At 36.9% G+C, this 25,503-nt stretch overlaps 1 non-coding gene across 1 annotated transcript; it reads right to left on the reverse strand.

Annotated features, from left to right (window-relative positions):
- Positions 1–8,078: 8,078 nt before the first annotated feature.
- Positions 8,079–8,155, reverse strand: Trnal-cag (transfer RNA leucine (anticodon CAG)). Its single transcript has one exon. It is a non-coding gene; the product is annotated as a tRNA-Leu (tRNA).
- Positions 8,156–25,503: the final 17,348 nt, after the last annotated feature.

Genomic DNA, 25,503 nt, shown 5'->3' on the forward strand with positions numbered 1-25,503 from the left:
TGAAAGAAATTTTATACAAACTCTTCTCAGAAGTGTAGTAGAGCTGAAGAAGAAATATTTTGGCAATAAATTGCCTGGAGTGTTTAGGAGTGGAAAAAAAAAGAGATTAAAACCACCCAGTGGCATTGAGAACTATTTAGGACCTTTAAGTTTTATGCTATGGAGACAGTCTTTTTATTGCAAAGACGACAGGCAAGTTTGTTAGTTGGAGAGTCCCACCAAAGATCCTCCTTCTCCTTAGTTACCCCTGAATAGAGTTCAGTGGCTCTTCCAAATCAACAGGGAACTGAGGAAAGATCTGAAGGTGCTGCCTAGCATGCCCTTGTGTCTCCACCCAGACTTTCAGAAGAACTTCTCTAAAGCCGTACAACTAATCTAAGGCAGATTTCAGACGGTGTGCCATGTCTAACTCCAGGACCAATCTCATTTCCATACCTCACACCATTCCACATCTATCCATGTTTAAAAGAATTTAGCAGTTACTTTCAATTAATAAATGGTCAAGACTTTGAAATATCAGCTTCTAATTTATCTTTCCATTAACTTTCATGAAAGGTGACTGTATGGGTTTATATTTGCTGGGACATGTAAATACAGTTAAGCTGGGTGCAGAGGAACATGCCTGTAATCCCAGTGGCTCTGGAGGCTGAGGCAGGAGGATCGAAAGTTCAAAGCCAACCTCAGTAAAAGTGAGGTTGCTAAGCAATTCAGTGAGACCCTGACTCTAAATACAATACAAAATAGGGCTGGAGATGTGGCTCAGTGATAGAGTGTCCTTGAATTCAATCACTGGTACCCCCCCAAAAAAGAGTACAGTTGAAACCTTACACTCAGGACTACTTAACTTAGGACTAGGTGAGCCCCTAAGAACTGCAGAGTGAAACTAAAGAAAAAGTCAGGAAAAGTAGAACATGAGTAAATACTTCATATTCTGGTGAAAAACTAACCACTTATATCTTCATGAACATAGATATATATATATATATATATATATATATATATATATATATATATATATAGTTGCATATTTAGATGACAGGATGATAATGCTAGTTCACTACTAATCGCTTTTTATAAAGAAAGTTGAACTCAGAGGATTCAAGCTGGCAGATTAGAGGCACCAGACACTTTCCTACTTCTCTTCAAAACAGAATCTAAACAGCTGGAGAGCAGCTGTGTATCTAGGTGGGTGACTGGGAGAACACTGAAGTTAAATAGTAGACAGGCAGAAACTTGGAGAAACCCTGAGACTTTGGGTGCTGGAACAGAGTTATAAGGAACATCACTGCACTGATCACAAGACAGCACAGAAGAGGGGGAGGATAGAGGTGAAAGAAAGAGTTCCAGTGAGCACCACCAGCATGGGAGTTGAAACCTTGCAGAAATACAATACCTGGGATGGGATCTGCAGAGTAAACTACTCTAGAGAAGTTCTCTGTACTTCCCAGCATATTCCCACACCACTTTAATTGTGAATCAGCTTGAGAAGGTCTTGCTCAAGCTTATTGCTCTGAAAGTCAACAGTTCATATGCTGCATTTTCCTATTTTGAGGTCCCCAAGGCAATATCATTATACTAACTCAATGGGTTGCAGACTTGAGAGTCAATTTGACCCAGGAAAAGAGTGTCCGACACAAACCCACTGAGAATTTTATGTGGCAGGAAACCAGACTGCAACCTATAAGGAAATAGAGGGTGCTTCCACTTTAAAACTGGTGGTTAAGAAGGTTGACTGCAGGAGTCTGGGAGAATAAGCCGTCACATGTGATTTCGCTTGGGAGCTAAATCTTGTAACATCAGAGTCATGGCTGGTGGATTATACAGAGTCTACCCCTATTCCCACCACAACCCCACGAGCATAGAGAGTTGACACTCTCTGGCTTCTCTCCCACCTTCCTGCCAACTGTGTAGCACGAAAGCTGCCAGAGTCCTTGATGTGGTCCTGCAGCACCTGAGGATAGTCCTTTCCTTGGAGTGTGAAGCACAAAGGTCACCAGAGGGAACTTTTGCCATACATGTTGCATACTCCACACTAGCTTGTTGATGGGTTGCAATGTGGGCATCTGCTTCACTTGAAGGTGAGCAGCCAAATAGCTCTGAAGTAAATCTCTAACTGGAAAGCTCTGAGTTTTACGCTCACTCATTCTAGCACTCAGGGCAGCTAAGAGGTGTTTCAATTGATTCCGGTCACAGTCCACTCCCTGTGGTTGCCCAGTGAGCACCACAAAGGAAAAGAGAACAGGGGTGAATAACCCCCACACTTTGCTCTCTCCAAGAGGAACACAACTGAAAAAGCCAGGAAACAAGCTTTGATTGGCATGGGTTGTGAGTCTCCACTCTTGCATACATAATTGAGCAATTCAGCAGAGAGAAAACTTTACTTTTAATTAATGCCTTATTTTTTTAGTGCTGCTTTTGTTTGTGTATATGTGCATTTTTTCTTTTCTTTCTCTGTCCCCTCCTTTTCATATTTATTATTTTCTTTTTTTCCTTTTTCTTCTTTTTTCACTTTTATACCTTCCTTCTCCTCCCCCTTTTTTCTTTTCTTTTTAATTTTTGAATTTTACTTTTTCCACTTTTCAGTTCTTTTTTCTTCATGTTAAGTTAATTTTGATTTTATTATTTTTTAATTTTTAGTTTATTCTATGTTACATAACCGCTTGCTTTTATGTTAATATTTGTGGCTGTGTTTAATTAGGTTTTTACATTACTTCTTTATCTCAATTTTGTTTTCATTGCTATTGTTTGTTTTCTTTCTTCTGTGTGTTGCTAGGGATCCAGCCTTGCACTTTGAATATGGTGCCACTGAGTATACCCTCAACCCAGCTTAGAGAAGTTGCATCTTACTACAGTCACAACCTATCCCTGCTTGAACCTTGACTGATGCTTCATCTGAAACAATGGGAAAGAAAAAAGCCCTTAGTCATCAGTGAAGTCCCAAGTAAGCAGGATAAGGGGACCTGTTGTTCCACTTCTGGACATTCACCACCATAGTAATATCAGAGAGAAATTACACAATAGTCATGCACACTTTATCTACAAGGGACTTCAGAATAGGTCACTCCTGTGCCTTCTCAGATCAGATATTGCTGAGAAGATAGTAGGAATAATCATAGAGGGTGTACCTCATATATTCAGCTGTTTATTCCACATTTGCCTGAACTATCAAAGGACTCTACTTTGCAAGACATGATGAAAAAATGGGTGCTGCACTAATCAAAGCAAAAGAAGCCACAGGGAAATTACACTATGAAGTTCACTGGAGATTAAACTCAATACCATACAACAAACTGATATCACAGAATATGTCATAGAGATAGGGCTACTTACTAAGAAGATCTTCACATAATAGTGGAAGAGATATTCTTGCCAATATATGCACAAACTCAACATAGAAACACAAGAAATATGAAAACACTAGGCAATATAATACTTCCTAAAGTTCAGACTCTCTGGTAACTAAATTCAAAGATATCAAAGTGGATGAAATGCCAGAAAAGAATTCCAAAGAATTATTTTTTTAAAATACATGTGAATTTCAAGAGAATACAAATAAACAACTGAATGAATTAAGGAAAGCAACACAGAATATGAATGAGCAATTTAATAAATACACAGAGATTTTGAAAAAGAACCAAACAGAAATCTTGGAATGGCAAAGCTCAGTAAGTCAGATTAAAAATTTATTTGAAAGTCTCACAAATAGACAAGGTCAAGTTGAAGATATAATATCATGGTTTAAACATAAGGTTAAAAAATTATCACAGACAATTATAAAGAAAAAATAAGAAACAATGAACAGAACATACAAAATATAGGGAACACCTTTAAAAGACAAAACATGCATAATTGGAATATACAAGGAAGAAGAATACACGCTGAAGGAATAGAATATCTATTAGAGAAATAACAGCAAAAAAATTCCAAATCTTTGAAAAGACATGGACATCTAAGTGCAGAAGGTATTTAGGAACTCTATTAGTCATGAACAAAAAAAAGAACCTCTCCATGACTTATTATAGCTAAACTGCCAAAAGTGTAGAACTAAGAGAGAATTTTAAAATCTTCAAGAAAGAAACACCAAGCCACATTTAAAGATGAACACATCAGAATCACAGCATATTTCTCAGCAGAAACTCTAAAGGCTAGTAGAACTTAATAATGTATTTCAAGTCCTGAAAGAAAGTATCTACCAATCTGTTTTATTATACCCAGCCAAGTTATCCTTTAGAATTGAAAAGGAAATAAAGATGCTCCTTGATAAATATAAACTAAGGATATTCCTGACCACCAAACCAGGATTATGAAGACGTACTTAAGGGAACTCTACACACAGAAGAGGAAGAAAAATAAATGCAGTCATTTCACTTGAAGAGTAGCAAAGCAAATGAGAATTACTAAAGAATGAAACATTATTAATATAGAAAACCCTCAAACCTCTAAGACAAGTAAGAAAGGAAGAAACAAAAATAGAATGTTCAAAACAACCAGAGTGATGAGGGGCCAAAACGACAGTAAAAAGTACATACCTATCAAAAACAACCCTGAATGTAAATGGTTTTAATTCTCCAATTAAAAAATGCAGGCTGGCTGATTGGATTTATAAACAAGACCCAACAATATGCTGCCTTCAAGAAACTTGCTTCAATGGCAAAAATAAATAAATAAATAAATGAATACACAGAATGAAAGTGAAAGATGGAAAATGTTATTCCAAACAAATGAAAGCCAAAGGAAGCAGAAGTAGTTAATCTAATATCTGAGAAAAACAGAATTTAAGTCAAAATAAAGCAAAAGGAAAAAGAAAAATGATCACTACATATTGATAAAGGGAGCAGTTCATGAAGAATATATAACAGTTCTAAATATGTTAGTACCAAATGTTGGAACACACAATTTTATAAACAAACACTACTGGACATAAAGGGAGACATAGGTCCCAATACAATAGTTGTGAGTGAGTTCAATACACCACTCTCAACAATAGATAGATCTTCCATATTAAACCATAAACCAAAACACATCAGAATAAAATTATACTGTACATCAAATAAACTTGATACATTTTCCAATTATTTCATTCAACAGCTGCAGAATACACATCATCTTCATGAAAAGCATATGAAACTTTTCCAATTTGATCAAATATTAGGAAACAGTGAAAGTCTTAACAAATACAAAAAATTGAAATAATTTCTTGTACCTTACTATAACAAAATGAAATAAAACTAGAACATATCAAGAGAAACTACATGAATTTTACGAAAACATGGAAATTGAGTGATGCATGTTTGAATTAATGGTGTGTCATTGAAGAAATTAGGGAAGAAATTTTAAAATGTCTATGTCAAAGAAAAATGGCAACATAACATACCAGAATCTAAGGAATACAACAAAAGAGGTGTGATAAAAGGAAAGATTTTACTTATGAGAGCCTATGTTAAAAAGAGATACAGTGAGAGGAAGAGTGAGATGGAGAGATCAAGATCTCAAATAAATTAAAGATGTGTCTCAAGGTCTTAAAAAAATAAACAAATCAGTAGAAGGAATAAATAAATGTCATGGCAGAGATAAATGATATAGAGATTCAATGAACAATACAAAGAATCTAGGAGAAAGAGCTGGTTCTTTGAAAAGGTAAACAAAATTTATAAAACTTAGCTAAACTAATCAGAAGAAACAAAAAGAAGACACAAATAAATTTAAAAGTGCAAAGTGGGAAATTTCAACAGATATCACTGAAATTCACAGGATCATTGGGAATATTTTGCAAAACCACAAGGCAATAAACTGGAAAGTCTAGAAGAAATGGACAAATTTCTGCACATATACGACCTAAAACAATTGGACCAAAACTGTAGGAAAAAAAAAAAAAAAAAAAAAAAACCAAAGTAAACAACAATCAAAGAGATTGAAGGAGCAGTAAAAAGTCTCCCAACAATAAAAATTCTAGGACTAGACAGATTTACTGCTGAATTGCACCAAACTTTAAAGAATAACTATGGGCTGGGTTCTTGGCTCAGTGTTACGTTGCTTGCTTAGCATGTGTGAGGTCCTGGGTTCGATTCTCAGCACCACATAAAAATAAAATTAAGGTATTGTGTCCACCTACAACTAAAACAAAATATTTTTTAAAATAGCAAAAAAAATTTTGAAAAGAATAACTATTACCAATACTCCTCAAACCATTGCACAAATAAAAGGGAAGGCATACTTCTAAACTCATTCTACAAAGTCAGTATCACTTTGCTAACCAAACCTGAAAAAGTCACAATGACATAAAAGAAAACTATATGCCAATATTCTTAATAGACACAGATGCAAAATCCTCAGTGAAATACTTGAAAATTGAATTCAACAGAACAATTAAAAAGATTACACTCCTGATCAGGTTTGATTTCTTTCTAGGGATATAAGTAAATCAAATATAATACAGCACATAAATAGAAGCAAATAAATATTTTGTAATCATCTCTATAGATGCAAAAAAAGCTTGGGTGAAATTCACCATCCCTTTATGATAGAACCCTGACCAAATTAGGTACAAAAGGATCATACTTCAACATAATAAAGGCCATATATGATAAACCCATAGCCAACATCATATTGAACAGGAAAAATTGAAAGCATTTTCTCTAAAATTGGAAATGAGACAGGGTGTACATTCTCACCACTCTTATTCATTATGGAATGTGAAATTTTAGAACAATTAGGTAAGAGAAAGAAATAAGAATTAAATAGGGAGGAGGAAGTCAATTTATCCCTATTTGCAGATGATGTGATTCCATACTTAGAAAACCCCAAAGACTCTACCAAAAGACTCTTTGAACTGATAAATTCAGCAAAGTAGCAGAATACAAAGTCAACATACAAAAATCTATAACTATTGTACACATTAATAATGAACTTGCTGAGAAAGCAATCAGGAAAGCAATCCCATTCACATGGCTTCAAAGAAAAGTAAAAAGAAGGGGGACATAATCAAAGCACAATATATGTAGGTATGGAAATGTCCCAACAAAACCTGTAAATTTGCACAATTGATATGCTTTAATAATTATAATAAGAAAATTGAGCACGAGAAAAGTAACATGATCCCTCTTTCTTAAAATAATATGCAGACATTTGCCACTTTCTGAAATTTGATAAACAAAAAATAAGATTTATAGATCAAAGGATAATTATTTAGAGTGAGAAAAGATTTTTTAGAAATAGAAAATTGTAAATGGCTCAGAGAAACTGTAACTACTTGTATGGATACAGTAATACATGAATTCCCACTCTCCCCTACAATTCCCAGACACCGGGAGGAAATGGATACTGGAGAGGTCAGAGGAGAGTAAGGCTTGTTCCTTTGTCTTCCTCCCAGAGCTGTTGCCTTTTACTCAGGACAACATAGCCTATGTGATGGCCCACTTTTGAGCCACTGGAACTCTGTCCTTTGATTCCTTTCAGGTGGAGGGATGACGGTTGTTCCTAATTATTATCAGCCTCAATATGCAGCAAGAATCCTTGTTACTTTTGGTAAGGTTTCCTCACTACTTTATAAATACCTCCTTTAGTAACTCTCTGATCTTCCACTTTGAGTGTCTCCAGAAACCTAATTGTAAACTGGCTATGTGGTGACTTTGAACAATTAATTTCTTCACTTGTGTAAATAGATAATAGTATTTATCATAGATCTTTAGAAAGATTTAATGAGTTGAAGTTGATTTTTATTTCCCTGTCCAAACCTTTTTACTTTTAGAAGGTGACCAGGAAATGTTGAGTGTAAATATTAAGTCTTACCATGAGTTCAGATAAGAGATATTCTTCCGTGGTAAAGAGTTCCCACACTCAGTCCTATGGTTATCAAACTCCAAGCAATACTCTTAGAGCAGAACACAGTGTGTGTTATGTGCCCACTGTGTACATGTGTGGAGAACTTGCAGAGATAATAGGTCTACAAGGGAAGCCTGACACTGAGTAACTAACAGTGATTTGAACAACTCTATGACCTTCATTTTATAATTAACACACAAAACTTGTACCACAGGGCATTTGAGAGCCCTGTCTTTTTTTTTTTTTTTTTTTTTTTTTTGCTGTAGTGGGGATTGAACCCAGGGCCTTGTGCTTCTGAGGCAAACACTCTACCAACTGAGCTATATCCCTAGCCCAAGACAATGTCTTTCTATAATGAGAGCAGTCACATTTCTTCAAGTAAACAATGTGGGTGCCAAGTTGCTATTTGAAAACAAATTATTATTGCTTGGAAACCAACTCTGATTATTATTTGACATCAAAGAAGTTGATTTCAATTGATAATAAAGCCACACATCCACATTCAATCAATGTTTGTTGGATGTTTCTTTGTATAACCCTTGTGCTAGGTACTTCAAAATATGACATTCATTTATTTACCGTATTGCAATTTGAAATCAAGAGAAAACTAATAGATGTCAAGATTCCCTTATTGGTCTATGTTGATTATTTTTTGCACCAATGCAAATTGTTAGGTTAAAAGCATTTTCACATCCTTTTCCTAGTATAGTGAGAGCCTCTGCCACTATTTGTTTCTGATTTGCAACTTTCTCCCACTGTAATAGTAAACACATGGTGGGAAAATTTGATTGCACTCATGTGCTGCTCTACTCCACGCATTATTTGGGGTCCCTGTCCAAGTTTTGTACGTAGACATAGAAGATACTAACTCTATAACGGGAAAGAAACATTTGAGATTGAAGGTAAATCAGTGGTAGTAGGCTATGATAGAACCATCCAGTACCTCCTCCAGGTATTTACCTGTTTAACTATTTCCAATAAAATCACAAATTAAGCAGATCAGTAAGTGTAAGAAACTCTAAAAGATAATCAACAATACATGAGATCCATCCATATATGACTGGACTGCTGAGTGTCAGAGAAAAAATATATACCACACACACACACACACACACACATACACTCAAGCTCCAACAAGGCAGTGTGAAATATAGTAAATCTGTACAGCTATTTTAGTTAGGATAGAAAGCATTTACCCAGCTTTTACTATTATTCTTCCAAGTTTATTCCATCATTTGTTTTTATGTTTTATTAAGTGGAGTGGGGAAAGCCATGAATAAAACATTATTATTTATGGCAAATCTGTTGTGTGTGGCTCAATAAACTGGATCAAAGTTTCTTAGGCAGGGTCTCAAATTCAGTGAAATTAGATGATTTATTAAGATCTCCAAACACAAACTAGAAATAGTATATAAAAAGGCTGTGGTCAATAGCCATATTAATCATAAAAGTGTTGACTTGCTGCAAGTATTAAATAAATTTAACTTTTATAGGGTGTCTCACACAGTAATATCCTTCAGGGATAAAACACATTCCCTGTTGCCTTAGCTTCAAGTTGAGCCAAAAAGTGTGGCATAGACCAGTATAAACTCAAACTTCAACTAAAAGTAAGCAACTTAATGCACATCTAAGTAAAAGGTATTTAATACTCATGCCAAGGAGACAGGATTTCTGTGTTTTAAGGATCTCCATCTGCAAAATTTTAAGCCTTGGATTTCCTTCTCACAAAGAAGAGACATTAGCTTTGATTACTCCAAGGGAGTTTGAGGATTTTTCTGTATAAATTGGAGAACTTTCATCTTTTCTGCATGAACATAAGAAAGTAAAGTTTAAATTTTCAATCATGACTATATAGACCATAAACTCCTATATAGACTCACTACTTTCTTCCACAGCACATAAGTGTATTTTGATTTTGATTTTTTTTTTTTTTTTATTTTTTCAGTTTGAACCTTCTTGGTTGTGTCTCATCAGTTATGAAGTAGAAAGCTGGTAAAAAATGATAAAGAATATGCCTTGGGGCTTTTCTGAAGAACTGTCTATATAAAGCCAAAATACCTAAATCCCAAGTAATTAGTAGGATCAATCATAGAAATTGATATATCAAATACCTTTGTTTGTAGAGAGCCCTGTCCCAGCCCCTTGACAGCTGTGAGGAATGATTAGAAGAATAAAAGAAGAGGAGACAGCACTTTACTGCATTTGGCCGAAGGCTCTGGCAAAACTTCCTGAGCAGGGAACCAAGAGTTTCTTATTCCTTAAAATGAAGATGATGTATTTGCCCTGTCTACCACACAAGGTTGTAGTAAAATCCAAAGAGATCATTTTGTAATAAAAGCGCTTTGAATATTATAAAATGCTTATATAAATATCTCTTCGGCTCCTCCTCTAAAGTTCAAAGTGACAGCTGGAGGACAGGCAATGACTAAATGGGGTAAAAGATGGAGATTAAGTGAAAGCATATGGGAAGGAGGCCTTTTTGGTCACCTCTTCTATATACTCCCATTCCTGTAACTCTTCAAAGAAGCATACAAGATTAACAGATTTGTCTGATTCTAGGCCATCCATGGCCATGGTTATTCATGAGAGGGTCCATAGTGCACTGAAAGTCATCCTAGGATGTGACTTGCTCTTCTTCCTCCTTGCTCTATAAGGCTGAAGTATAAGTGTTAGGCAGGAGTTCAGGGACCCCATGATGGTGGAGGATGAACAAGACAGGAAGACAAGTCATGTCTTTATTTACAGTAAGTCCCATTACCATGACAACTCCGGTCACTGAGGACTTACCCCAAATACCCACAGATTTGGTATTTTAAAATGACCATTGGGGGTGAATTGGGCAGCATTCTAATTAAGTTGTCTAAAGTAACCAATAGGGGAAAATATGGTAATAATGTATCATAAGGTAACCAGTGGGAGCAAATGGGGTAAGATCTTTAATCTGGTTCATATGGGAAAGAGAACGTCTCACAGCTTTGGCATATTAGACACTAATTTCCAGAGGCCTTGAGTCTCTCTTTTTCACTTGGCCCACTCCACTCTACCTTACAGAGTGCTACCCTTACTGCTGCTTTCAATGAATCTGCACTTTGCCTATTACTTGTGTGTGTCTTGCTCAATTTTTGTTCCAGATACCAAAGACCTGAACCCCAACTGGATACCCTGACAATAACATAAGGAGGTAGTCCTGGCCTCTTAATTCCTTCCATCTTAAATATATATCCTCTCTTCTTTTTAGTATCCCATGATTCTATGATGGCAGCCAGAATATGCAAATATTCCAGGATTTAGGTTAGGATTTAATAGAGTTTCCTCAGAACTCAAGAATAGAGCTTTGCACTGGGATCTGGGCACAAGTCCAGTTGACAATAGAGAGATTGTGTAGTTCCTGTACTATTGTCAATTTGAAGAATATCTCTCTTAAGAACATTGTGAAGAGAAGTGGTTAGGGTCTATGGTGCCTCTTCTATCATTAAAGTTCTGTCTGAACAAACCACCAGAATTCCCTTTAGCATTAGCCATTCAGTTCAATAGTCATCCTTTTTGTTTTAGGTACACAGATCAACAAGGCAGATAAGAACCTTGCTTTTATAGAATGTGCACTTTATGTGGAAGGGTATCCTAATAGAGAGAGGCAGAGAAGAAGGGAAGAGGAAAAGTTAAGGAGATGGACTTTGTATTACATTACTTCTAGAGACACTACCTCTAAGGAGGTCATATTAAGCAGAGGAGAAGATGCTGATAGAAAGAAGGTAAGGCTCAGCAGTACAGTAGGTGAAGCCTGCAAAGATGGCTGAGCAGCCATCATTGAAGTTGGAGGAAAACCAGGAGAGCTTTTAGTTTAGTCTTTTTACTCAGGATTTATAAATGGGAATTTATACTTGCCACCAACAAATGCCAACATTTTAAGGCTATTAAAATGAAAGAGTTGTAGAAATTTCATAAGATTTCTTAACAAAACTATTTGTGACTCATATTTCATAGCTTTTGCTCCTTTGCTAGTGAAGCAATATTGTCTGATCTTTGTAAGAGGCTATGATTGTTCATGCTGCAAGAGTCGCTGCAGGATTTCATGCAGAATTGGAGGACTTTGAAATGAACTTGAATTCTTTACCCACATTATTCAGCATAAAGTAATCTTACCTGGGACTGTCAGCATGGTTTGAAATACTTCAAATTCAATTGTTTAATGATCAGGTTTGTAGTAGTAATGGCTTTAAAAATCATATTGTGGTATCTCAATCCATATCAATTCTAATAAAGGTAACTCAAATGTTTCAGAAGTAAGCCCAGTCTTATTTTTGATGCAGCAGAATGTCTGTGGGCCATAATGTGGTTTTACAAAAGACGACAGGTGGGAAGAAGCAAATTTACACAGGAAATTTTGGAACAGTGAGAGATGAGGCTAAGGAGTATTGATTTGAGATTTTCGTGTAGTTTGGAGGTCAAATGGAAACCAGATGTCTAAAAGAATTGTTAAATATTTGCTTTACAATCTGATAGTAGTGAGGGGAATAATGTGTGTGTATAGCCAGAATTCCAGCCATCTTTATGCTGGGTATGTATCCCAAAGGATTTCTCATACTGAGTCCTAAGGGAACATGTGTAAGATTGTTCATCATGACTGTTTTTATAGAAGAAGAGATTTTGAGACACCCTACAAATTCATCATATTGAGAGTGGATAAATGGATAATGAGGAATGTGGTAGATGAATATCCTAGACATATAAATCTACACATAGAAATATGTCCAGCACTTAGAAGTACAGTATGGAGTGGGAAAAAAAGAAGCAGAAAGAAGTTTGCAGTACAATAACATTTACATTTTAACAAGTCCTAACAGTATTACATTTTAAGAGGATACATTCATATTAAAAAAACAGAATCAATCATATTAGTGCAGGTGCCTGTAAAAAAGGATTGGATGAAAATGGGGAGAGATGACAGAGGGAAAAAAAAAAGAGAGAGAGAGAGAGAGAATAAAGTGCAATAAAAACAGAGGTTGTACCTTGATAATGTGCTATGAAATTGAGAGTGTGACTCCTTTCTCTGCTTCTAAGGATAAAAACAATTTTTTAATTTGTTCTTTTTAGTTATCCTTGACAGCAGAATCTATTTTGATTTATTTATACAAGCATGGAATATATCTTATGCTAATCAGGATCCCAGTCTTGTGGATGGATGTACATGATGTTGAGATTCACTGTGGTGTACTCATACACGTTCATAGGAAAGTTATGTCAGATTCATTCCACTGTAAAAATAATTTTTTAAAAAAAAACATCGCTTTTGTTCACTTCCCCAAATCCCTTCAGAAGTCAATGAACATAAATCCTTTTCAGTGAAATAGCAGAAAAAGCTGTGGTGAAGAGGATGCAGCGAGACAGAGGCCAGAGTGTGTCCCTGATGTTCCAGGAACACAAGGTCCAGACCCCAGCTGAACTATTGGGTGGAGGCTGGGGGTCCGGTTAAAGAAGCACTGATATAGCACTGAAGAGGGGTAAGTTGCCGGGTGGCCTTCAATTTAGAGAGAGTGACTCATTTCCACACATTAGTAGTCTGGACTTGTGAGTGTACAAGAACAATGGGAGTATACCAAAACCATGCCACGTGCAACAGGGGGAAGAAAAATCAGATTCTTCCTGCCCCTCTCTCCCTGCTAGCTCTTGCAATGCCTACAGATGTTTTCCTTCTGACTCTCTGTCTCTGCTTCCCTCTGTGACCCTTCCCCTTGTACTGATTTTGTTTTTAACTTTCTTTGACTCTCAGTTTCAGCCTCCTGACTTCCTGGTAACGAACACCATACCCCTGTCGGCATGGCATCCACTTGAAGATTATTGCTTTGCACTGGCATCTGAGAACTTCCTCCTCTCCTGACCCTGACAGCCACCACTCAGTGCTGTATATTTGGAAAAGGGAGGAAGGGCAGAGGCTCCCACACAGAAACATCTGTGTTAGTGCCCGTTTGCTCAGATCCACTTGGAATAATTTTCTTCTTACTATACTGGTTATTAGAGTGGTTCTAATGTCGCCCTTTAATGAAAAACACCTTTAGATTGAAAGAAAATCACATCCATATTTACCTATCTCCATCTTATGTGAGATCTGAATGTTTGTGCCCAAGTACTGAAGAAGTCACAGGCCAGGAAGAAGATAATAACCTGTATAGACTAGAACTTCAGGCAATAAACTAATAAGGATCCTTTTATAATTCATCACTGAACTGCCCTCCCTATGTAACCAAGGGAGGAATTTTCTTTGGATTGAGTGTCTGTTTCCTGTTCTGATAATTAGCACCTGCTCCAGATTTGGATGAGAATGTCACGTGCAGGGCCAGCATCTGGTGTCCCAAGCCAAAGTGAGCTTAGAAGACTCCATATGTGATCAGAAAGAGGAAAACTTTCTGGCTGAGGTTTTCATTAGGCAAATGAAAGCTTTAGGGTTTCATTTTACTTCAAAGACAAGATCCTTCAAGCAGTATATCCTGTTGCGCTGGTAGTGGTATTATATTAATAGCCACGAGGTACAGGAGCTGGGGAATGGAATACAAGGCATCTGCTTCCTTGCTGTAAAATGTGAGTGGTTGGGCAGTGCCAGAGGTTTCATGAAATTTAATACATGATTGAAATATTCCTAAAATTCCCAGAAAGTTTCCCAAAAAATATATTTGCCATTTTGTCATGGAGTAAACCCTGGAAATATTTCAGCAAACAGAGGCTAATTTAGCTATGTTGTATAAGCAGCACCAAAGGTCAACTCAGATATTACAAGCTGCTATTCTAATGTCACTCTTTGACTTTTCATTTTACCTTGCTTTTCAACCAACTACTACAACCAGTTCTGTTTATTAAAATAGATTGATGTAACCAAGAATGTCACACTTATTCAGTGCTTACACTGTGCCAGGTAAGTTGTCACATGTCTGTGATTTGTCCTTTGCCTATTTCGTTCAAGCATTTCTCCTGCTGTATTGTTTCATGTGGAACTACATTTCCATGACCTCTTTTTCCCTTGGCTTCCATGTTGGTTTAACCAATGGGAAGCATTCCTAGACCAGTCCCCTTTGCTTGATGCTTCTGGTAACATTTGAGCTTCCTCTCTTGTTCCAGTTTTTATTAGTCAACCCTTAAAGTCCCAGCCAGCGTGGGCCAACCCTGCCTGGGTCCATCTTTTATCAAGTTACCCTTGACCTGAAGCTCCAGTAAAGTCATTCTCTGTCTCTCTTTGTTCCTCCAAGAGTAAGTGTGGTTGTGACTATCTCCTACATCCAATCTCTAGATTGTCTTCATTATTTTGTTGGCTTCTCAGCTACCCCATCACCTGTGTAACCAATTTCTTATTTAATTTCTTCCTTTGAACTATTGAGAATGGTTTCTGTTTACCTGTTGGATATTGGTAATATAATGAATGTATATACTATTATTAGTAACCCAAATGACAAAACTGTGAGAAAGGTAACACTATTCCACACAGGATACAAAGGCTTGGCAAAGTTAAAAGTGGCATGTGTGCGTGTGTGTTTTCATGGTTACAGTGATAGGACATAGTGAATCTTGATTGTGAACTATGTATGGTTTTCTCTCTGTGACACAAAATCACCACTCCTTCGTCCTTCTCATATTTTTGTGTAGTATCATTGCATCTATATGTCCTTTCTAGCAAGAAACCCTGTCTAATGGAAGGAACCCCTAGTGAAAAGAAGGAAGCAAACTGTCAATCGTCCACATGTATCTTCTTTCCTTTGCTTCCAAAGTCTTGATTCCCCCATTCTAACCAAGTTCAGCCCATTGCCTATCCTTCAGATCATTACTCTTTGGTTATTGTCTCCTTCTCCTATATCTTCAACCTTTGTACTCCCATTGGCTCCTCCTAACTTGTACATATTAACCTCCCATTATTAACCACTCTTTCCCTTGTTGCTGCCCCACACACCCATGAACTTCTCATGTCTCTAGTCTCTTCTGCCTTTTCATCTCCCATTCACTTCCCTGTCTGATGCAATCAAATTTCTGACTTTATCACTCTACTTCTTTCACTCTGGATGCTAGTGAACTCCTGATTGCTATTTTCCCTAATTCCCTGGTCTTAAAAGATGGCTCTATTACATTTCATACTGTTTTATCATCCCCGTGACTTCTATCACTGCCCCAATTTATTAGTTCTCCTCTTAAAAAAGCAAAATGCCCACATCTCTCTCCTAACATGCTCCTACTTTCTACTTTTCCCTTAAAAAGTAGTATTCATAAGGATTTCATCCCTGGGCACTATGGTTATTATTGGACATCCTCTCACCAGAAGATCTCATTCATTCTTCAAGCTTTCAAACACTACTTAAATGTTAAAATTCCCAAATGTATATTTACAGCACAGTCTCTCCAGATGTTTAGAGTCATTATCATAAAGCCTGTTAACCATCTCTAACACATTTTCAGAAAGAACTGATCTCATCCTTGTTACCTTCTGAGTTGATCTTCTTACTAGGACTCTGTTTTACCACCTTCTGAGCTTCTGAATCACTCACACCTAAGCTTTTAGTTTTCCATAATTCTTCTCCCCTGCCACTCACCAAATATGGCCAGTTGTGCCTCTTACATACACTTCATCTGGTACCTCTTCTCAAAATCTAGTACTACTACCCTAGTTCCACTCCAGTCATGCCCTTCTCTAGTCACTCCCACACGACTGTGGTTTCAGTGGTCTGCAAGGCTCTTGCTTTACTTAAGTTTCACCTGCACAATCTCTCCCTCTGTCTGTGTCCCAGCATCATGAGCTTTCTTAGTTTCTGTATGTGTTCTGCTTCCCTTCCCCAAAAGGCTAGCAAGTGTATTATTTCTTCTTTTTGGAACAGCTACCCATTCTCCCATTACCTTGTTAATACTCACATATCCTTTAGATTACACCTCAAATTTGATTTCTTCAAGGAACACTTCTTCATCCTATCACCCCATTTCTTTCATTCTAGAATCACATTTGGTGAGAATGTAATTGCACATATTACTACTCCTCCATTATTTTATAAGCTCTTGCAGGAACTCTGCATTAAATTCCTCACATATAACACAGTTCCGATATACAATACACAATCAATGATTATTTAAAACATAAATTAATAAGTAAATAACAAGCTGCTGAAGACAGAATGGTTACATTACAGTCTGATGGAGTTTGATGGGTGTGTCCTTAGAATGTGAAAACTTCCACAATTCTTATGGTTGTGTTTGAGGACCAACTTAGGTGATATATAACAAGGATCTAAAACCTTACAGAGTCTTAAGAGATAATACTTTGGTACCTCTAATATGAATATTTTTTGTCTTTTTTATGGGTGCATCATAATTATATGTAATAGTGGAATTTGTTATTACATATTCATACAAACACAGATTTATATTTCTATAATGCAATGCACTAGAGCAACATTGTCCTATTGTCTTACATAACGCAACATAAGGGTAGTGCTTCCTCTCACCCATGGTTTATTTGGAATTTTTCAGAAAATGTCTTCCTTTCCTTTCTCTCTTACAGCCATAGAAGAATAAGAAAGGTAACACAAAGATTTTCAGAATTCAGATAGACATTGACATTTTGAAGTTAAGTTTGTGAGTTTAATTTCTACTAGTGATATTTCATCTACCCAGATTCACAGGTAAATAAATCAAAGAAGTAAGCATCCAATGTAAGAAGAAAGTTATATTTCTATTGGTAACTGTTTCAAATTATGTGTTTCCTATCACCTATGTATTTGGTGAAAAACTAAATGGCAATATAACATTCTAAACATAACTCAGTACCTGGCATATCAGAGAAGCTAGAAGTGCCAATTTAAAGGAGACTACAGATTGTGGAATTCATTGTTTTATATAAACCTTCAGACATTAGGTAAAACTGAACATATTTGAGTGTGGGATGAAAAGCAGAAAGAAAAAAAAAAAAAAAGAACATTTCAAAGGAAAAAAAGAAAATGGAACTTGAGCAGATTTTTTTTTTCCCTTAAGAAATCTGCCCATGATTCAGAGACCTGTAGTCAAAACTATAACCACAGCTTAAAATGGGACTGGATTTGGTCCTGGCCGTTCCATCAATATTCTTCATATTTGAATGACTTTCATCATGCTTTGTGACTGCTATTTTCTTTTCCTTTACAACTGGAAATCAATTTTACTCTTATTTTACCAAGATCTCATGCAAAAGGTAGTTAGAAAGAAAAGTTTCAATATGATATGATATAGAAAATATTTTACCCAAGTAGAAAATATTTTATCATGTAACTGCCCACCCCTTTTTAAAGAAAAATTATTTAAAAGAATCTATTGAATGCTCTTACTTTTTCTTTTTCATTTTGACTTTTCTTTATTGCACTAAATAAAACAATTACCTAAAGAAAGATTTTCTATGAGCTTTTGTAGCACACATTCAAGTAGATATATATGTTTATACACATATAAACATTTATATGTACATATGTATGAGACTCCCTCTTAACTGTTTTAATAATGAGATAACCTATGAGATTTTCCTGTTATTACATAAAAGTGTTTTCTAAAAAGTCAACCTCAGGAATGAATAACAGCCCAAAAGAGAACTGAGAAAAAAAGAAGTTATATTGGCGGGGCAGGAGCCAACATAGGAAAAAAGACTTCTGGCCCCTCCCTGTCCTCCAGGGAGACATAGATGAAGGAAGAGTAGCCTGTGATCCAGAAGGAAGGACACTGAGTCAGATTCTTTAGGTGATTAAAAGACACAAAGTACAAAAAAAGGGGAAGGTATGGGCTGAGAATCAAGATAGATTATAAAAGACTGCACATAGAAAAGGAGAGTCTGCTACCAAAGATGTTGGACTTTTTTCCCCCCCTCTTCTCTTGAAAAAAAGCCATAGAAAAACTGGAATAGAAATGCTTTTATCTAAAAAGAAAGAAATGAATACATGTAATTTCTGGGTCATCAGAATAGCTCAGCTGCCAATCCCAGCCCCACCTCACAGAGAAGAATTGGGCTAATGACCTCGAATGTCTCTTTTTATCTGCAGAAGATGGAAACACCCTCAGCTGGGACTGGAGGAGACAGGGGATCCCCCTCAAGAGCAGCTTTAACTTGTAGTAGTCTGGGGAGCTCCGAGGGGTTTGCTTTCCCCTCTAGTAGTTCCGTGCCTCAGGACTGTAAGATGTTATCAAGAGTTCTAAAGGTACAGGAGAAAGTCAGCCAATCTCCCCAGGCCTGTTTTTCTTCACCTGCAATACAAATTAGGAAGCCTCTCGCTTATGCTACACATCTCAAAGGCTTTCCCAGCTGTTTTAGCATATCAGAAACATCTTTTATAAATCCCCAAAGCCTCAGTTTAAAATACTAATACTGACCCCAAATTCCTTTCTGTTGGTGTCAAACTCAGCACATTTATGAACAACTCCAAGAAAACTCCTCAGTAGGTCGAACAACATGTGTCCAAGAGGTTAAATGGGAAACAGTGGGAATTACTTATAGAGTTATTTTATAAACAAACACAAGTTAGGATTGAACTCTGTCCTGATTTGGAGGTGACTTAAGTCCAATTTCCTGCTCCCTCCCACTCTTTCTTTTCAGAACTACAGCATTAAGTGCTGTAAAAGGAGCCCCCGCTGGGAGTCTCCACTCCTCCCCAAGATCCTGACAGGAAGGACTGCCTTTTGTCACAATTTGACTGACTTGTGAGTGACACTGGAATGCTCCATCTTGCTCAGTCTGAAGGACAGTGGCACTAATCCTAAAGGACAATAGAGAGTTTTTAAAAAGCAAATGGTTTAGAGAAAACCTGACCAAAATCTCATCCAATGAGGGAACTTGAAGAGTCTCCTGAATGACAGCTTGTAAGAGGCCTATCAATCAATCCAAGGGGCTCCATACACCTGCATGCTATTTCTATCAATGAGACTTAACCAAACCCATTATAATGCAAAGTTGTGATTCTAAACCAGGCATCTCAATAAAGCTCTTGCCCAGTCTATAGAAGCCCAGGTCAAGGGAGGGCGAGAACTCAACCCAGCAGGCTTTAAGGAGCACCTTAGGGTTCAGAGCAGACCTTTTCCTTTTTCTGCCTTTATGTGGCAGATCTCCTTCTGCAGCCTTGGCTCTGATCTCAGCCCCTCTCACGAGCCGCCTTGGCTATCTGCCTGGTCTCCTGCTGTCCTCATCTGTAGGAGCTGCGCAGCTCAGCAAGAAACTGTTCTTAGTGTGCCCATCACAGCACTGGAAGAAAAAGAATATTGAGATAGTTGCCTGAAAAGCAAAAGAAGCTCCTGTCACAGTGCCAAATTCACTCTTTTAAGGACTTCTGATTTTACAAAAGGAAATCCCCCCCAAACTAAAAGTTAAAGATGAAAAAGCACCATGTCTTAAAATGGACAGTTCTAGGTTTTTCCACTGCAGTGAAAAACATGTAAAAATCACCAGAGAAATGCCCTTTTGATGGGGGCCGGTTAGTTTTTCAGACTGCAGTTTGGTATTAGTTCACTGTTTAGATAGAGTTGCAATGATTCAGTGTTAGACGTTACACACAAGTGTCCTTCTACCAAGATGAGAATATTTAACCATGCAGGATTCTGTGTGATTGCTATTATTCATTCTGGAATCACTGTTTTATTTGATAATTATGTAATAGGATAAGATATGAAGACAGCTGTCCTGATGTGTAAATGGGCAGATCCTTCTGGTAATTATATCCGTTTATCAGAGACCTGCTGTTTTATTGATATTTACTCTTTGTAATACTGTCAATATTTCTTGCTTTATACTCAGAAAGGAGCATCAAAATTCCACTCACCTGTGACACCATTTCAATGAGAAATATATTTAATGTTAATTGACTTATAAAGCTTGAATTATAAAATAAATTTGGGATATATATGTTCTACAATGCATAACATCAGCCTTCAGAATTAGGTAGTCTATTAAATGCTTGGTCACTCACAGTAAGTGCCCTATCAATTATATCTTTAATTATAGTTATATATCAAGATATGCTTTTTTTAGCAAGTGTTAATGGAGGGATGAAGGTTTGGATGAAATGTGGTTTCTTGAAGCTTGTACAAGGAAGATGCTGTGAAGATTGCTTCTTGAACTTGCACTTTAAATATCTTCTATAAATGTATGAGAGTTAAAGTTCAAATTTTAATGGAGTTTGTTTTACTCCTGTGGGAAATAATAAAAGATAGATGCTGCCGGGTTTATACTAGGTGTTCAATAAATACTTGTTGATTGGTTAAACATTGACCTAAAAAAGCAAGGAAAAAAATTAAAGTTTATGTCTTAACTATGGCTCAAAGAATCCTTGAACTGAGAGCTACAGTCACTTATTATATAACTTAAAATTCAGATAAAGTTAACTTTTATCTGACTTTGGTAATTTTCTCTTAAAACTGATTTTTCAGGGTCTTAATTTTTATGAGAAAAAAGAGGCATAATTTACACCTGGGGAACAGAACGATTTTCCTTATTTTATGGCAATGAGATGATCAATAGAGCCATACAGTCTTAGTACCCTTAAGTCATGTCCTGAAGTTTCTTCTGATATGGAAGATTTTTTAGCCACGAGTGCTGGTCCTTTCATTTCTATGTAACTTGAATGGGGAGCAGAAACCAGCAAAAATACAAATGCTTTCAAAAGTTTGCTTGAATTAAATATGTTAATTGAATTCTAGTGTCTTCTATTCAAAATTATATTTACTTTTCTGAAGACCTCCTCTTCTAAGCATACACTTGTGAAATACAACTGTTTCTCTATAGCACCATTTTTATATTATCAAGATGATTGGGGAAGATGAAGTCAGCATAGATTTGAGGAGCCAAGAAACCTGAATTTTGGTATCAATTCTGTCCCAACCAACTATGCATCTTGAACAAATTAAGCGTTCTTCATCTGTGAAATTAAGTCAGATTAGATTATCTCCACTGACTCTTTTCTTTAGTATTATAATAACCCATTTTTTTTCATGTATTGAGAACTTCTAGGTGTTAAGTGATTAACATGTAGAAGTATCACCTGTGTTTTCCTTTTTCATTCATAATCACTTGCCATTTTACAGGCCAAGAAGCTCAGACTTAGAGGTGTTAATGGACCTGCTCGACATCTCACAGCTAGTGAATGATGGATGTGGAGTTGCAGTCATGACTTTACTGTTCCACCAAAATTTTCTGAGACTGAAACATTATAAAGTAGTGATAGCTTTTAAACTTAGGAGTGTCACAGGTTGAGTTCCCTGAAATCTGACTCTAAAATAGAGATTAAGGAACAAAGGTTTATCAGGGACTCTTTTGTGGAAGGGAAAGGAAAGAAGCAGGATTGGAGAGAAATGGTGAGCTACAAGGCCGCCTCAACGCTTGTCTTAACCTATCCCACTAGGGAGTTCTACAGATGTGATAACCAATCAGGGCTGTGCTGAGTTCAAGCAAGAGGGTGGCCTTTATATTCGTCCATCAATCAATCATTGGATACAAGAATCCCTGGGAAGAGGGTGTGACCTTGAGCATAGCTGGTCACCACAGTCCCTGTATGGGGCTGTCATCTGAGGGCTTGCAGCTGGCAGCCCTCCCAGAAGCTGAGGAAATGAGTCTTTATTTCTGGAAAGGGGCCTGGGTGGCTCATCCAATATGGAAGTATATGCAAATGTAAGAAATCTGGGTTATTTATAAATGAATGCTGTTGAAAAGCAAAGCAGAATAGTCAAAGATACTTAAGTTGCAGCTTGTGATCAGGTGAGCCTGACAAGGGAAAAAGAAAGTTGAGGCTTGAACTTCTAGTATTGTAGTTAAAAAAAAAAAAAAACAAAAACAAAAACAAAAAGCAAACAAACTCTCAGCTAACTGATATCCTTTTTATTTATTTGGTTTTAAAAACATTCAGAAAAAAGAGATTACACTCTATGTATAATCTATCAAATTGTATAAATGCATTCTACTGTCATGTACAGCTAATTAGAACCAATAAAATAAAAAATTGAAGAAATACAAAAAAAAAGAACGGGGTAGTTTTCCTAATTTCTCTTTCTGAAGATTCATCGCTTATGTATAAAAATGCCTTAGATTTATGTGCATTGATCTTATATCCCGCTACTTTACTGAATTCACTTATGAGATCTAAAAGTTTTCTGGTGGAATTTCCTGGTTCCTCTAAGTATACAATCATATCATCAGCAAATAGGGATAGTTTGAGTTCTTCTTTTCCTATTCGTATCCCTTTAATTCCTTTGGTCTGTCTAATTGCTCTGGCTAGAGTTTCAAGGACGATATTGAATAGAAGTGGTGAAAGAGGGCAGAGGGGTGGGGGGGAAGGGAAAAAATGGCAGAATGAATCAAACAACATTACCCTATGTAAATTTATGATTACACAAATGGTATGCCTTTACGCCATGTACAGACAGAGAAACAACATGTATTCCATTTGTTTACAATAAAAAAAAAAGAAAGGTTAAAAAAAAAAAAAAAAAAGAACGTAATATACAAAAGTTAGGATTTTGATGATGAAGTTAACACTGTTCTGCTGCTGCCCAAGGTACTGTCTTCATGTTTCTCCGGGGTCCAAACAACTTGTATGAGCATATTGAGGATAGGTAACCATTCAGTAGTTACTCTTGAAAAGAGTACTGTGTGTTCAGTCCTTTCTTCATTTGTTTAGTTATATAGTGATACCGTGAAAATATCATGAATCTTGAAGTCAGATGTGGTTCAAATGGCAGTTCTTGCATCTGTGCACACCTTACTCTGTGGGTGTGCATGTGCACATGTGCACATTTAAAAGCTATGAACCAGAGCTTCCTAAAATATAAAATGTGGATTGAAATTAGTGAATTATATAATATTACAAATTATATAGAATAAATTACTGCAGAAATATTAATCTCCTGGTGAGATGTCTGGTTTGTATTAGGTACACAGTAAAAGCTCTTTCCATTAAATTTATATATCCATATATACCAGAGTCTGAGAATACAAAGATAGGGTATAGTCCTTGCTTCCTAGAAGATAACCTCCTGTAAAAGTAAAAACATATTTTAAAGGTAATTGTAAACAATCATCACAATGGAAGTATGAAGAAAATGCTAGGGGAACACAGAAAATGTCAGCACAACATCTACCAACAAGAAATAGAAAAGGTTGTGTGCTATGGCACATACTTGTAATCCCAGTGACTTGGGAGACTGAGAAAAGAGGATGATGACAAGTTCAAGTCCAGCCTTGGCAAGTCAGCAAGACCCTGTCTCAAAATTAAAAATCAGGGAGAGGGATGTAGTTTATTATACAGTGTAGAGCACCCCTGGGTTCAATTTCCATTACAACAATAGCAAAAAATTGATAATTCCAGATGCAGGTTATTGGGGACTTCTAAGAAGCAGTGATACTATTTCTTGCACCTTGTCTCCTTTTATTTTGGGTAGTTTAGGTTTCTGTTTTTAATGATAAGAACTAATTTTTAGTCAATTTTTATTACTCATCTTACTCAATTTTTTTGTCCTTGTTTAACAAAGCTAATTTACTCTTTCCCCCTTGTAATACTTTCTGAAAGCAAATGAAAGAGAATACAGAAAGAAAAAGAAATGCAGACTGTCCTCAATGGATCAGCGATGCTTTATTAAGCAGAAGAGAGGCACATTTTCAAGAGGGAAAATGGCAACTGGCTACAATAAGGGTCTGGGTACTATAAGGTTTAGAGGGGCTGAGTCCTAACAGGAAATGTGTAGGTTACAGTTGGAGGGAGACCTTGGGCAGTCAGGGGAATGGTTATAGATAAGGAAAATTGCAAAAGGTCAGAGCACATCACTCTTCCTTTCTCCTTGGGGGTTGTTATTTTCCATGTTCTTAGAAGGATGTGGATAGATATCATGGGGGCTCTTATGGTTTGGATGTGAGGTGTCCCCTGAAAACCCACGTTAGACAATGCAAGAAGGTTCAGAAGGAGAAATGATTGGGTTGTAAGACTCTTAACCCAATCAGAGATTTAATCCCCTGATAGGGATTAACTGAGTGTAATTGAAGTGGTAGGTTGTAGTTGGAGGAGATTGGAAATGGGGCGTGGCTTTGGGGTATATATTTTGTATCTGGAGAGTGGAGTCTCTCTCCCTGCTTCCTGATCACCTTGATGTGAGCTGCTTCGCTCCACCACCTTCTCCACCATGATGTCCAGCCTCACCTGGAGCCCTGAGGAATAGAACCAGCCTTCTATGGACTAAGACCTCTGAAACTGTGGGCCCTCAAATAAACCTTTCCTCCTTTACAGTTGTTCTGGTTAGATCCTTTTAGTCATGGCAGCGAAAAAATTGACCAAAACAGGGGCTTAGAACTGGGGACAACCAGTTCAGCTTCAGGTGGGGGGCAGGTGCGAGTCCCTCCTGTGCTCTTTCCATTTTCCCTTCCTGCCTTCACTCTGACTGAGACCTGGGCTTGTATTTTATCCCACTGCAATGACAAAAACTCCAGCTTACCACGGACATCTCCCCATACATGTGGCAGAAGGGTGGGTAAAGGAAGAGTTATAGATAAGGGAAGTTCCCTGGGGCCTGTTTTCCATATCCTTCATTTCTTCTTGACATCCAAAACATTATTTTCTTTTCAATTTCACAGAATGTTCCCTCTCAGTCTCCTTTGCTGTTTATCTTTCCCTTCTTTACCTCAATAACAACTGGATTATGCCAGGGTTCTGTCCTCTCACCTCCTCT

The sequence above is a fragment of the Sciurus carolinensis genome, chromosome 1 (assembly GCF_902686445.1).
Source record: "Sciurus carolinensis chromosome 1, mSciCar1.2, whole genome shotgun sequence".
NCBI classification, from domain to species: domain Eukaryota; kingdom Metazoa; phylum Chordata; class Mammalia; order Rodentia; family Sciuridae; genus Sciurus; species Sciurus carolinensis.